The sequence below is a fragment of the Cucumis sativus genome, chromosome 4 (assembly GCF_000004075.3).
Source record: "Cucumis sativus cultivar 9930 chromosome 4, Cucumber_9930_V3, whole genome shotgun sequence".
Taxonomy (NCBI): domain Eukaryota; kingdom Viridiplantae; phylum Streptophyta; class Magnoliopsida; order Cucurbitales; family Cucurbitaceae; genus Cucumis; species Cucumis sativus.
The window spans coordinates 19,908,398-19,920,898 of NC_026658.2; the positions used below are offsets into that span (position 1 = coordinate 19,908,398).

Here is a 12,501-nt window from a genome sequence, read left to right on the forward strand (position 1 = left end):
TTTGATCCAAAGATGGAAGTGGTTTGTGGTTTGTGTTTCTATCTACAACTATATACTTCGGCCCATCGAACGTACGATATGGTCATTAATTGAATTTTTTCTTGAACAAATATAAAATTACGTGGAAAATTGTCAAAATTAGCAAATTTGACCAGACATTTACAAACATATAGCAAAATTTTCATATTCTATCAATAATAGACATTGATAACCATTGATATTCTTTTATCAGTGACAATAATAAATAGTGATAGAAGTCTATTAGTGACTATCATCGATAAAATCCAAAATTTTGCTATAACTTATAAATATTTTAATTTATCTTGCTATTTTTAAAAATGCTCAAAATTGTATTATGAATTATACAGAAGAGAGAAGTATAAATTTCAACAATGCAATATAAAGCTAAAAATAAAAGACCTGGTGGTGCACTTGAGACAACTAGACAATTTTTGTGATAGGTTTAATTTGTATAACTTTTAAAATTATGAACGATCTACGCGGATTAGTTATGAACCCAAATTGAGGACAAAGGTAGTTTAAGAACAACGATATGATAGTTGAATTTTCCATGTTTATACAATTCAATCTCTCTCTCTACTAACTTATTTAAATCACATAATACATCCGATATTCATAGAAAATCTCATAAACTTGAACCATCTCTTCAATTGTTATTTTTTTTGGTCCAATTAATTGTTCATTTTTGTTGAATGGCTTTCCAACATGATGTTGTTTTCTTCACATTCTTCTTCCTCATTGCCATGTCTTCTCCATTCAAAATCATGGCAACTACTAGAGGCATGCTTGATTTAGCACAACCTCCAACGACTCTGGAAGAATCTACCATTCGTAATTTTAGAGAATCTATTGCTGAAGTACCTGAATCATCGTCATCAATTTCCCTTCCTCCAACTTCTGACGAGTTTATTAGTTTTTGATCCCAATGGAATGGGTGCAAGGGCACCATTGCCTGCATCATTGTTAGATTGCAAGCCCAAAGGACCAATTGCATGGTCTGCTCCCAATCCCAAACACAACATGTTGGAATCAACTATATGTGCAACCACACACTAAAAAGTATAACACATTATTCATTTATTGTAATCTTTTATAATTTTTTTGTCCAATATGCTTGTAACATCTCAAGTGCAAGATTAATTCTTTTGGTATAAAGAAGCGTTAGTACATCTATCAACAAATCTTTTCGTATAGATAAATCTTTTCGTATAGATAAATTTTTTCGTATTAAATATCTATCCAAGCTATGGTGGGGTTGCGTATATCTTTTACTATCTTCTCATATTCAAAAGAACCTAATTTTCATTGTTCACGCGAAATTTCAAGAGAAATTTAAATTGTGGAATTTGAACTTTGTATTTGTATTAATTTCCATAGACTTGGTACAATTTTTAATACATGATCATTTGATGCTTTCTCTTAAGAAAAATAAACATTAAACTTTAGACTTGTTCTTCTTGGATAATCGACATTTGAGCTTGATGATCTTCCTAGATAATCGTTATTTGGACTCGATGGTCTTCTTGGATAGTCCATTGATTTGATCTTTGGTAGAATCGATCTTCGAACTTAATATAATCTTTCTTGGATGATTGGTCTTTAGGCTTGAAGATTTTCATGGATGATTGATCTGAAACTTATTGATCTTCTTCATTCACCGGTGTTTAGGTTAGAGAACCAAACCAAACCAAACCAAATTGTAATACTCAAATTGTGAAATTGGCTAAAGTAATTTTTACCGACATGGACAGCAATAATGAAAAATGAAAAATGTAATACCTATAAATAAAAGCCTATAAGTTAAGTTATACCTGAGGCCTTAGGTACCAAATATAGTGTTCTTCCTATAAGTTAAGTCGTAATATTCAACCAAATTGAATATGGCATACCTGTCACCGTTCATTGCAAATCCAAGAACGATGACCTAGGAGTCCATATCCTTCCACTTGGACAAGGCTACTCGTTCAAGTTCAGACCCAACCTCGTGGGGACGACCCTGTTTTTCTGCAGCTTCACATGGACTAGACAACACCAAATCTACTGGTTCAATGTCTTCGACGACAAAAGGGATGCAGGGAAATGCACCACATGCACATGGATCATTCATGAATATAGCATGTGCTTGCAAGACCCGAAAAACCCTGGCAAAGAAATTTGCTATAACTACGGAGATAAGGAGCCAGGCATTATTATGTAAACGAAATATTTTGACGTTAGATCTTTTTCATGCAGTTGTTTCCAAGTGCTTAAATTCCATCTCAGTTAACTATAATGAAATGATATAAAAGAAAAGACTATAAGTTCGCTCCTTCGCTCGCACTCTCCCTCTTTTGTGTCCATACGCAGACAATATCTATTGTATAAGTCGTTCTTTTCATCGTGCTATTCACATGATTAAAGACCCTGAACAAATTAAATCGTCACGTTAATGAATGAATCACTAGTTTTAGTCTATCGTCGAACTCCGTCCTCTATATTTAAGGACCCATGTTCGGCCGTTCCCAGAAAAGAATGAGGTGTTTTGGTACTTCTGCCTTATCGTCAACTGCAAACCTCGATCGTCCACATTTGCAGCGATTGGATCGATGTACATTTAAATATGAAAGGACACCAAACTCGAATTTAATCATATATTGATCGTTGCAACTGATTGTACCATTAAACGTGTGCTGCAAAACTCGAGGGTCAGTACATGTAACGATTGAAAACAACATAGATTTAAATATCTGAGGACATGGTACAGAACTTGAATTTCATTATGTAACAATCATGATGGGTGTGTTCGCTTCCTCTTGTACGTTGATCGATAGACATGTAACTGGAGAAGTTTCTTCAGAAATAAGAAAATTCTCGATGCCTGGACTAATGTTGTTAGAAAATCATCGCTAACTTAATGTCAGACCAAACTGTTACTTCACATCTATGTGATCAATGAAAAAAGGCGACGAGTGTTCCAGAGCAGGAGACCACATTGATGAAAACTAGAGTGTACGAACCTAAAGATAGTAGCCATGGGATTAAATATTTCAAAAGGGTTTTGCAATGTAACAGTTTAATGAAAGAATGAACCAACTGTGTACATTTCCTGAAATGTAAGAGACCAAAGACTGGCACGTTGTGAGACCTTGGGTTCCGGGAGCGTCCACAGAATTTCAAATAGATTCCATATAGGATGGGTTTAACAACATTTCGCACTCGGTTTGTTTTACAACGTCCGCGTCTTGAAAATAAAGATAGTGTGTGATATAGTACAGCGAGGTTGTAGCATGCTTCCCAAGATAATAACAACGTTCCTAGCAATAAAAAGTGAGTTTAAAAATGTTTTGTAGTTAACTTTAGAACTTTTTTAGAATAATCTCAACATAATAAGAATCAATATGTAAAGGAAAAAAGAAATACACAACACGTGTAACACAAAATATAGAAAAACTTTGCGTGTTAAATTTCAAAACTTCCTACGCGAAATCTCTCTTTCCTTATCACGAACAACTTAACTTCAACAACGGTTTCTTTTTCCAAGAAATGTGATAAAATATAAATAAAAATTGAACTGATCTTCATTGATTACAACTTTGCAATATGGACCCTTTTTTGTTTAATTCGTTTTACTGTTTTAATGTCCTCCTCCACTTCTGGCCTCTGCCAACTTAATAGTCCCAATTTATGCCAACGAAAGCTAACTTTACCCATTCCTTTTTTTTCTTTTCTCTTCACAGTTGTTTAAGCAATAGCGACGACAATAGAAATTATAGTTTAAATAATATAAACCATTGCTTACCAACATACGAGAAAACAATTTCTTTTCTTTGCACAGACCCTACGTACATATATCCACTATTTGCACCACGTCCCAATCATACCAATACAAAATAAAGGGTAGAAAGCCTTCGTATTCTTGTCTCTTCCTTTGTGTTTCAAACGACCCCTTAAAAATGGGCTCATCTCCAACGCTTGCACTGTCTTTGCTAATTTTCTTTCTGTGTAACCTATGTGCAATTCAAGGATCGATCTTCATCCAACCAGTAACTACAGTCGTAATCTTCAACCAAATTGAATATGGCATACCTGTCACCGTTCACTGCAAATCCAAGAACGATGACCTAGGAGTCCATGTCCTTCCACTTGGACAAGGCTACTCGTTCAAGTTCAGACCCAACCTCGTGGGGACGACCCTGTTTTTCTGCAGCTTCACATGGACTGGACAACACCAAATCTACTGGTTCAATGTCTTCGACGACAAAAGGGATGCAGGGAAATGCACCACATGCACATGGATCATTCATGAATATAGCATGTGCTTGCAAGACCCGAAAAACCCTGGCAAAGAAATTTGCTATAACTACGGAGATAAGGAGCCAGCATTATTATGTAAATGAAATATTTTGACGTTAGATCTTTTTCATGCAGTTGTTTCCAAGTGCTTAAATTCCATCTCAGTTAACTATAATGAAATGATATAAAAGAAAAGACTATAAGTTCGCTCCTTCGCTCGCACTCTCCCTCTTTTGTGTCCATACGCAGGCAATATCTATTGTATAAGTCGTTCTTTTCATCGTGCTATTCACATGATTAAAGACGCTGAACAAATTAAATCGTCACGTTAATGAATGAATCACTAGTTTTGGTCTATCGTCGAACTCCGTCCTCTATATTTAAGGACCCATGTTCGGCCGTTCCCAGAAAAGAATGAGGTGTTTTGGTACTTCTGCCTTATCGTCAACTGCAAACCTCGATCGTCCACATTTGCAGCGATTGGATCGATGTACATTTAAATATGAAAGGACACCAAACTCGAATTTAATCATATATTGATCGTTGCAACTGATTGTACCATTAAACGTGTGCTGCAAAACTCGAGGGTCAGTACATGTAACGATTGAAAACAACATAGATTTAAATATCTGAGGACATGGTACAGAACTTGAATTTCATTATGTAACAATCATGATGGGTGTGTTCGCTTCCTCTTGTACGTTGATCGATAGACATGTAACTGGAGAAGTTTCTTCAGAAATAAGAAAATTCTCGATGCCTGGACTAATGTTGTTAGAAAATCATCGCTAACTTAATGTCAGACCAAACTGTTACTTCACATCTATGTGATCAATGAAAAAAGGCGACGAGTGTTCCAGAGCAGGAGACCACATTGATGAAAACTAGAGTGTACGAACCTAAAGATAGTAGCCATGGGATTAAATATTTCAAAAGGGTTTTGCAATGTAACAGTTTAATGAAAGAATGAACCAACTGTGTACATTTCCTGAAATGTAAGAGACCAAAGACTGGCACGTTGTGAGACCTTGGGTTCCGGGAGCGTCCACAGAATTTCAAATAGATTCCATATAGGATGGGTGTAACAACATTTCACACTCGGTTTGTTTTACAACGTCCGCGTCTTGAAAATAAAGATAGTGTGTGATATAGTACAGCGAGGTTGTAGCATGCTTCCCAAGATAATAACAACGTTCCTAGCAATAAAAAGTGAGTTTAAAAATGTTTTGTAGTTAACTTTAGAACTTTTTTAGAATAATCTCAACATAATAAGAATCAATATGTAAAGGAAAAAAGAAATACACAACACGTGTAACACAAAATATAGAAAAACTTTGCGTGTTAAATTTCAAAACTTCCTACGCGAAATCTCTCTTTCCTTATCACGAACAACTTAACTTCAACAACTGTTTCTTTTTCCAAGAAATGTGATAAAATATAAATAAAAATTGAACTCTTCATTGATTACAACTTTGCAATATGGACCCTTTTTTGTTTAATTCGTTTTACTGTTTTAATGTCCTCCTCCACTTCTGGCCTCGCCAACTTAATAGTCCCAATTTATGCCAACGAAAGCTAACTTTACCCATTCCTTTTTTCTTTTTCTTCACAGTTGTTTAAGCAATAGCGACGACAATAGAAATTATAGTTTAAATAATATAAACCATTGCTTACCAACATACGAGAAAACAATTTCTTTTCTTTGCACAGACCCTACGTACATATATCCACTATTTGCACCACGTCCCAATCATACCAATACAAAATAAAGGGTAGAAAGCCTTCGTATTCTTGTCTCTTCCTTTGTGTTTCAAACGACCCCTTAAAAATGGGCTCATCTCCAACGCTTGCACTGTCTTTGCTAATTTTCTTTCTGTGTAACCTATGTGCAATTCAAGGATCGATCTTCATCCAACCAGTAACTACAGTCGTAATCTTCAACCAAATTGAATATGGCATACCTGTCACCGTTCATCTGCAAATCCAAGAACGATGACCTAGGAGTCCATGTCCTTCCACTTGGACAAGGCTACTCGTTCAAGTTCAGACCCAACCTCGTGGGGACGACCCTGTTTTTCTGCAGCTTCACATGGACTGGACAACACCAAATCTACTGGTTCAATGTCTTCGACGACAAAAGGGATGCAGGGAAATGCACCACATGCACATGGATCATTCATGAATATAGCATGTGCTTGCAAGACCCGAAAAACCCTGGCAAAGAAATTTGCTATAACTACGGAGATAAGGAGCCAGGCATTATTATGTAAACGAAATATTTTGACGTTAGATCTTTTTCATGCAGTTGTTTCCAAGTGCTTAAATTCCATCTCAGTTAACTATAATGAAATGATATAAAAGAAAAGACTATAAGTTCGCTCCTTCGCTCGCACTCTCCCTCTTTTGTGTCCATACGCAGGCAATATCTATTGTATAAGTCGTTCTTTTCATCGTGCTATTCACATGATTAAAGACGCCTGAACAAATTAAATCGTCACGTTAATGAATGAATCACTAGTTTTGGTCTATCGTCGAACTCCGTCCTCTATATTTAAGGACCCATGTTCGGCCGTTCCCAGAAAAGAATGAGGTGTTTTGGTACTTCTGCCTTATCGTCAACTGCAAACCTCGATCGTCCACATTTGCAGCGATTGGATCGATGTACATTTAAATATGAAAGGACACCAAACTCGAATTTAATCATATATTGATCGTTGCAACTGATTGTACGATTAAACGTGTGCTGCAAAACTCGAGGGTCAGTACATGTAACGATTGAAAACAACATAGATTTAAATATCTGAGGACATGGTACAGAACTTGAATTTCATTATGTAACAATCATGATGGGTGTGTTCGCTTCCTCTTGTACGTTGATCGATAGACATGTAACTGGAGAAGTTTCTTCAGAAATAAGAAAATTCTCGATGCCTGGACTAATGTTGTTAGAAAATCATCGCTAACTTAATGTCAGACCAAACTGTTACTTCACATCTATGTGATCAATGAAAAAAGGCGACGAGTGTTCCAGAGCAGGAGACCACATTGATGAAAACTAGAGTGTACGAACTAAAGATAGTAGCCATGGGATTAAATATTTCAAAAGGGTTTTGCAATGTAACAGTTTAATGAAAGAATGAACCAACTGTGTACATTTCCTGAAATGTAAGAGACCAAAGACTGGCACGTTTGTGAGACCTTGGGTTCCGGGAGCGTCCATAGAATTTCAAATAGATTCCATATAGGATGGGTTTAACAACATTTCACACTCGGTTTGTTTTACAACGTCCGCGTCTTGAAAATAAAGATAGTGTGTGATATAGTACAGCGAGGTTGTAGCATGCTTCCCAAGATAATAACAACGTTCCTAGCAATAAAAAGTGAGTTTAAAAATGTTTTGTAGTTAACTTTAGAACTTTTTTAGAATAATCTCAACATAATAAGAATCAATATGTAAAGGAAAAAAGAAATACACAACACGTGTAACACAAAATATAGAAAAACTTTGCGTGTTAAATTTCAAAACTTCCTACGCGAAATCTCTCTTTCCTTATCACGAACAACTTAACTTCAACAACTGTTTCTTTTTCCAAGAAATGTGATAAAATATAAATAAAAATTGAACTGATCTTCATTGATTACAACTTTGCAATATGGACCCTTTTTTGTTTAATTCGTTTTACTGTTTTAATGTCCTCCTCCACTTCTGGCCTCGCCAACTTAATAGTCCCAATTTATGCCAACGAAAGCTAACTTTACCCATTCCTTTTTTTTCTTTTCTCTTCACAGTTGTTTAAGCAATAGCGACGACAATAGAAATTATAGTTTAAATAATATAAACCATTGCTTACCAACATACGAGAAAGCAATTTTTTTTCTTTGCACAGACCGTACGTACATATATCCACTATTTGCACCACGTCCCAATCATACCAATACAAAATAAAGGGTAGAAAGCCTTCGTATTCTTGTCTCTTCCTTTGTGTTTCAAACGACCCCTTAAAAATGGGCTCATCTCCAACGCTTGCACTGTCTTTGCTAATTTTCTTTCTGTGTAACCTATAATAAATAGTGATAGAAGTCTATTAGTGACTATCATCGATAAAATCCAAAATTTTGCTATAACTTGTAAATATTTTAATTTATCTTGTTATTTTTAAAAATGCTCAAAATTGTATTATGAATTATACGGAAGAGAGAAATATAAATTTCAACAATGCAATATAAAGCTAAAAATAAAAGACCTGGTGGTGCACTTGAGACAACTAGACAATTTTTGTGATAGGTTTAATTTGTAGAACTTTTAAAATTATGAACGATCTACGCGGATTAGTTATGAACCCAAATTGAGGACAAAGGTAGTTTAAGAACAACGATATGATAGTTGAATTTTCCATGTTTATACAATTCAATCTCTCTCTCTACTAACTTATTTAAATCACATAATACATCTGATATTCATAGAAAATCTCATAAACTTGAACCATCCCTTCAATTGTTATTTTTTTTTAGTCGAATTAATTGTTCATTTTTTTTTATGGCTTTCCAACATGATGTTGTTTTCTTCACATTCTTCTTCCTCATTGCCATGTCTTCTCCATCCAAAATCATGGCAACTACTAGAGGCATGCTTGATTTAGCACAACCTCCAACGACTCTGGAAGAATCTACCATTCGTAATTTTAGAGAATCTATTGCTGAAGTACCTGAATCATCGTCATCAATTTCCCTTCCTCCAACTTCTGACGAGTTTATTAGTTTTGATCCCAATGGAATGGGTGCAAGGGCACCATTGCCTGCATCATTGTTAGATTGCAAGCCCAAAGGACCAATTGCATGGTCTGCTCCCAATCCCAAACACAACATGTTGGAATCAACTATATGTGCAACCACACACTAAAAAGTATAACACATTATTCATTTATTATAATCTTTTATAATTTTTTTGTCCAATATGCTTGTAACATCTCAAGTGCAAGATTAATTCTTTTGGTATAAAGAAGCGTTAGTACATCTATCAACAAATCTTTTCGTATAGATAAATCTTTTCGTATAGATAAATTTTTTCGTATTAAATATCTATCCAAGCTATGGTGGGGTTGCGTATATCTTTTACTATCTTCTCATATTCAAAAGAACCTAATTTTCATTGTTCACGCGAAATTTCAAGAGAAATTTAAATTGTGGAATTTGAACTTTGTATTTGTATTAATTTCCATAGACTTGGTACAATTTTTAATACATGATCATTTGATGCTTTCTCTTAAGAAAAATAAACATTAAACTTTAGACTTGTTCTTCTTGGATAATCGACATTTGAGCTTGATGATCTTCCTAGATAATCATTATTTGGACTCGATGGTCTTCTTGGATAGTCCATTGATTTGATCTTTGGTAGAATCGATCTTCGAACTTAATATAATCTTTCTTGGGTGATTGGTCTTTAGGCTTTAAGATTTTCATGGATGATTGACCTGAAACTTATTGATCTTCTTCAATGACCAGTCTTTAGGCTAGAGAACTAAACCAAACCAAATTGTAATACTCAAATTGTGAAATTGGCTAAAGTAATTTCTACCGACATGGACAACATATACGAAGGAAATAAAGTTAAGGCAATTTTCAATAATGAAAAATGTAATACCTATAAATAAAAGCCTAAAAGTTAAGTTATACATGAGGCCTTAGGTACCAAATATAGTGTTCTTCCTAAAAAAAGTATATCACATAAATGCCTAGAAGGAATTTAACACCACAAAATAACTTACCAACTCTCCAAGTCTGGAACTATATAATGGGCGTCACTAGAATCTTTGTTTTCTAGCATGTAATGCTTCTCTCTCTGTACGAGTAACTTCTTTAAGACTTATAGCACATATAATAATGACATTTCAGAAACACTAATTTGGCCTAATTTTAAAAACATTAATAAAAAGTAGAGGTAAAAAAAACGTGTATAGGCTTAAGTTTAAAAAACTTAAAGTCAAAAACCAAATAGATAACAAACCAAATAGAATTCACAACTATAACAAGGCCAAAACAATTGCTTAAATTGATGATTTATCAGAGCTTCCTATAAATCAAGATAAGTTCATTAGCAACATAAAGAGTTTATTTCTTGCTCATAGTGAAAATGTTCATAACTTCTTTTAATCTTCAATCATTAGTAAATCAAGAGTAACCAAATTACAACAATTTAGTAATGAGTTAGATAATAAGCACTTGTGTTCAAGTTTATATATATAGTTTGTTTATGTTATAACTATCATGCAATTACTATACAACTCAATAGTAACCATAAACAAAAGATCAATAGAAAAACCAAAAGTACTCAAGTTCACTTGGGAAATGCATAGACAAACAAAAACACCCTACACATCATCAAAGTTTAAAATCTCACATTTCGTTTTTCATTCTCTTTTTCTCAAAGCTTCAGCCCATAGCCATGAAATCTCGAAATCTCCTTTGGCCTTGATTTCCTAATTCGAACAAACAAAAATCAATTAAAAATCAACCAAATGCTTCATTGAGGCATTTCATCAAACACATTGGAAGCTACCAAAATGCTTCATCACATAGCCCATCATAAAGAAAAAATGTAGATTCACATTAGAAAAATGATCGTAAAGAACAATATTAAATAGGATGGTAGACAAAACAAACACGTATCTCCTATAAAAGAAAAACTATGAGGGATGTTTTCCATAAAAAGAACCATCAATATATCAAATTGTGGGTAAAATGAAAGCATTTGAAGTTAATATACGGTACAAATACAAACAATAGAAATAATGAAACTTTGATAAAAATACCTTAATATTGTGGGTAAAATGTAAGCATTTGAAGAGAAATAAAAAGAAAATTGGAGTGAAAATGAAAACACTAGAAGTTGAATCTGAACGAAGAATGGAGACAGACCATGATGGGCTTGATCTCCAACGAGCTACCGCACAAGGTGGCTGAGATTCATCGGCAAGTTCAGCTGTGAAAGGGTGTTGGGTGGTGGCATCGGCTAAAGGAGAAAAAGAAGGGGTTTTGGGCGTGTTCGTTGACGAAAAGTCGCATCGTTTTCGGCGTGCGTGAGAGAGGAAGAGAGATGGTTAGCGGAAGGGAGAGAAAATCAAGAAGGAGGGGCGACGCGTGGATCTTCCACAAAAGAAGAAGAAAAAAAGAAAAAGAAGAGAAGAAGAAGAAGAGGAGAAGAAGAGAAGAAAGAAGAAGAAGAAGAAGAGAAGAAGAGGAGGAGGAGGTAGAGAAAGGGTTTTGGAGATATTTTATAAGTTTTATTTTAATAAATAAATTATCTAATGTTTTTATAATTAGGAAAAAATATGGTTTTAATAAATTACTTTTGATTTAAAATGAATTTTATTTTAATAAATTAGATAAATTATCTTTTGAATCTTTTATGACACCAAATAACGGTCGCGGAAAGTGAAATAAAAAAAATTCCATCTTTTTCCGCCAACAACACAAACTTTTAGCTTTTGTGACGGTTTTTTCCTCTCAATTTGGGATGTATGCAACTCTCATAGTAGGTAGTTTTTCTTGCAGTGTTGACCAGAAATTTACAAACATATAGCAAAATTTTCATGTTCTATCAATAGTAGACATTTTAGTCTCAATTTATGCCAAAGAAAGCTAACCTTACCCATTTTTTTTCTTCACAGTTGTTTAAGCAATAGCGACGACAATAGAAATTATAGTTTAAATAATATAAACCATTGCTTACCAACATATGAGAAAAGAATTTCTTTTCTTTGCACAGACCCTACGTACATATATCCACTATTTGCACCACGCCCCAATCATACCAATACAAAATAAAGGGTAAAAGGCCTTCGTATTCTTGTCTCTTCCTTTGTGTTTCAAACGACCCCTTAAAAATGGGCTCATCTCCAACGCTTGCACTGTCTTTGCTAATTTTCTTTCTGTGTAACCTATGTGCAATTCAAGGATCGATCTTCATCCAACCAGTAACTACAGTCGTAATCTTCAACCAAATTGAATATGGCATACCTGTGTCACCGTTCATTGCAAATCCAAGAACGATGACCTAGGAGTCCATGTCCTTCCACTTGGACAAGGCTACTCGTTCAAGTTCAGACCCAACCTCGTGGGGACGACCCTGTTTTTCTGCAGCTTCACATGGACTGGACAACACCAAATCTACTGGTTCAATGTCTTCGACGACAAAAGGGATGCAGG

The 12,501-nt window shown here is 34.7% G+C and overlaps 1 long non-coding RNA gene across 2 annotated transcripts; it reads right to left on the minus strand.

Moving 5' to 3' along the window:
- Nucleotides 1–7,895: 7,895 nt before the first annotated feature.
- LOC116403309 lies at nt 7,896–12,296 on the minus strand. Of its 2 annotated transcripts, none has more exons than XR_004215997.1 (2): nt 12,234–12,296; nt 7,896–8,352 (listed from the first exon to the last, which is right to left on the minus strand). It is a non-coding gene; the product is annotated as an uncharacterized LOC116403309 (long non-coding RNA). The 2 variants fall into 2 exon arrangements; XR_004215996.1 differs by lacking the exon at nt 12,234–12,296 and adding an exon at nt 10,062–11,278.
- Nucleotides 12,297–12,501: the final 205 nt, after the last annotated feature.